We start from the raw sequence: 3919 nt of genomic DNA, 5'->3' as shown, positions 1-3919 counted from the left end.
ACAAACAAAAAAAAAAACCTTTGTCTTGTATTTCTGTTTGTAAAGTATTCCAGGGGCGCAATGCGAAAGGGCAATTTGACGCTCAGTCTTATTATGATCTCTGTTGAAGGTATTAGAAATCCGACTGATGCACCAATTGTAAGTCGCTTTGGTAAAAAGCGTCTGCCAAATAACTAAATTGTAAATTGTAAATTGTACTAGGGAGCTGGTGGAGTGAAGTCCATCTACCGTCTGATTCAGACATTTGGGTTCTCACATACAGGTTCTCTGGGTAACATCTAGATAAATTCAGGGTTGCAGTGCAGTGGTTTTAGACTACTTGAAGAGAGTTTTTTGGCACTGAGCACTCACAGGTCACTCACAAATAGCATCAGACAGGACATGATTAACATAGGTTCACTGCGAATGAATGTAACTATGGCAACAGTCAGCAGTCTTAAAGCCCGATCATCATCATCACCGTTGTCTATCTGACAAAGGCAGTACAGGTCATGGACTATTAATAAGAAAGGCAGTACTGCCATTACCTGCTACCTAACAGTGTTCCCACTGAAACTGTGATTCACAACCACCTGTTTCATTTACCACTTATCTTACAGGGGACAGAGGGAGGTTTGAACACAGCTGTTGTAAACTCTGGGTTGGTCTTTATGTGTGTGTGCATGTGTGTGTGTGTGTGTGTGTGTGTGTGTGTGTGTGTGGATGCTTTACACTTTAAAAACAATAAACAGAACAGACTCATTGAATCAAAATAGAAAAGCGAATCATAAATCTTTTTAATTAATCATTGAACTTGTAACAATGAACTGTTTTAAGAAATAAAATATTACCATCATTGTGTTACCCCTTACATTTCTAAAAAGAAAAAAAAAATCAAGATTCAAAAGCAACAGCACATCGGATTGCACTTTCAAACAATTTACAAAAGATTTAAAAGACTTTTTAAACTATTTTTTTCCCCGCTCAATATCTCCTTCCTACTCTTACATTCATTCTCATCCACCTCTCTTTCCCGCCAAGGACCAAAAAGAGAGTACGGTTCAGACTCACATAACACGAGCTGTTCATCTCAGCTGATCTCAGGTCAGCGTTGAGCTCTGTGAGTGTCAGTGGTTTCTATCTACTGGGAGTCCCCCTGCAGACCTGTGCACAGAGGAGAGGGTCCGTAATCACTCTTAAACTCATCAAAATCACGGTTCTTCTGAAGTATTCTGCCTTTAAGGCCAAATGACCAAAGTCCTCGAGAAGCATCATGCCTTTCATAATCATAAATGGTAGATAGAGACAAACAAACGCTCCCATGGAAACCAGCAACACCCTTAATGCTGACCGCTTCACTATTCTGTAGTTGTAGTCAGGGGAGGGTGGGGCAGTAAACGTGAGCTTACAGCAGACGGCTAATATTCCGATAGATGACAAACACAACATAACATTAACGTAAAAACCTGTGGGCTCAAGAAATTGAAGAGCATTGACAAGAAGCCAGAAAATGACGGAGAAAACCAGGGAGGCGCGAAGAGAGAAGATATGCTCGGAACATTCCGGATGTGTGAGAGACAGAATCCTCTCCAGGGCCACCAGCTGCTGGAAATGGAAACCACAGAATCTGATGCCGGACCACAGAAGCGAAAAGACCCGACACTGAGCGGCACAGCTGTTTCTGAAGATCAGTAAGTTTGTCAGAATGTAAGGGATTATAATCATTTCCAACAGGTCGTTGAAGAGCAGAGCAATGACGAAGACCGAGAGTGGACCTCCGTTTTTCCGATGGTAGTACAGAACGCAGAGAGACCAGACCAGAGCCGGCAGACCCACACACAGACCGGTGGTCAGCACCGCTGATATTGTGATCTTGTAAGTGTAAATGTCATGGTAAGTTTCATTGAGATGTGTGTCGAAAAAGGGATCAGCCATGATTTCCTCAAATTCTGTTCTGTTAACAAAACAAAGAGACTTAGTCAGGAAAGGATTACTTAGCCAGGAAAGGGTTACTTAGTCAGGAAAGGGTTACTTAGTCAGGAAAGGGTTACTTAGTCAGGAAAAGGGTTACTTAATCAAGAAAGGGTTACTTAGTCAGGAAAAGGGTTACTTTGTGTAGTCAACACTGATGTTGAGAGAATCTCAATAAAAAAGTCTGGAAACATGTATTCCATAAACTGTTACAACATCTCACTACAGCTGATTTATAATTGACTTTTATTAATTATATGCACACGCAAGTCAACATTCTGCTTGAATGTAAACCAAACGGCCAATCAAAATATTTCTCTTCTTGTTTGTCATCACCCAGTAATAACACTGATGATGCTGAGGGCAGGTTCAGGATCTGCTGAGGACATTCAGATAACACTAGCTGTTCAGCATACACTGATCTGAGTTCAGTGTGGAGCTGTTTGTGTATGTTTGTGGTTTCTGCTTCTTGGAATTCCCCTATATACCAGCATACACAGGAGTGTGTCCCTGATCCGTCTAATGCCGTTTTCTCATATGGACCTATGGTTACTTAGTCAGGAAAGGGTTACTTAGTCAGGAAAAGGTTACTTTGTGTAGTATTCCTAAGTGTCAAGGTTGTGAGCTCACTGTTGTCTTGAAATCTGACATTCTGATAAATAAAGGGAAGATAAAAAATCTTTAGGGAATGTGTGTGTGTGTGTGTGTGTGTGTGTGTGTGTTCTACATTAAGGATTTTATGTGATATATTAATTTGTATTTATGTGTGCATGCATGTAAGTATGTATGCATGCATGAATGCATGTGTGTATGCCTATATGTATGCGGGACAATATGAGAACTATATTTCTGACCTGTTTTCTTCTCTGCTGTTTCAGGACAGACGGCTAAGCCACACAAAGGTGGCATTAAACTCATAGTAACACATAGGGAGAAGGATGCTGCCCCAAATCACTGGGTGAAAATATGTCAGAAAATACACTGTTTTGCTAATTAATCAATATTTCTCAAACACTACATGGTTTAAACTTTGAAACCATTTTCTTTTTTCCTTTTCTTTTCTTTGATCACTTTACTGGTGTCCCTGAGATGATTTATAACATTTAAATACAATAATCATAGTATCGGTAATGAGTGATAGGCAAAATGTTAGCAAAGCTGTTCTTACCTGGATCTTGACAGAATCTCAAAGGGTCTCTCTCTTTCTCTTTCTCTTTTTCTCTCTCTCTTTCTCTCTCTCTCTCTCTCTCTCTCTCTCTCTCTCTCTCTCTGCCACCACGGTTCTCTGCCTCTCTCTCCTTCTTTCTTTAATCCCCTCCACCATCTCTTCCTGTTTCTGACTCTATCATACATTAGTCTCATAGAACATATTGCTTGTTGAGGCGTGGTTTTAAAGATTCTGGTATCCATGATTTTTTTTAAACCAATAAGAAAAAATGTTGTTGTCTGACCAGGTAACTGTTTGCTGATAGTATCCCATTGTCAAATAAATTTAATAATTTTTACACATAAAAGTACCGTTTAATGACAGTCTCTAAACATTCAATACTGCCCCCTAGTGATCAAATTTCAGAATCACATTCAGGTTTCACCATCATATTTCATTGGAACAAAGTAAGCATGTCTGTATGTAAGTGGATGTGAGCCTTTCAGTGTTCACAGACAGAGAATTACTCCATCAGCTCTTAAACTTCTACTGTAACTTGTTGTTTTTTTTCCTGTTTAATTAAAAGTATACACGTCTTTTCATTTTTCTTTCTCTCCTGCTCTGAGATGTTGCACTAAGAGCTTTGTTTGCCGTTATGGCCCTGAGTCATAAGAGTCGGATTGCGGGGTTGTTTTTTTTTTTTTTTTCTGTGTGCTGTTGTTTTTCTCCTCCTGTCTGCAGGTGGTGCTGTTTCCCCTGTCTGGTGTGCTCCCCCCGGTATGTTTCTCTGTTTCTTTTAATGGGCTTAGTCGCAGGTGGCGG

Source organism: Chanos chanos, chromosome 7, assembly GCF_902362185.1.
Source record: "Chanos chanos chromosome 7, fChaCha1.1, whole genome shotgun sequence".
In the NCBI taxonomy this organism is placed as follows: domain Eukaryota; kingdom Metazoa; phylum Chordata; class Actinopteri; order Gonorynchiformes; family Chanidae; genus Chanos; species Chanos chanos.
Note: the sequence above shows the minus strand (reverse complement) of the source record.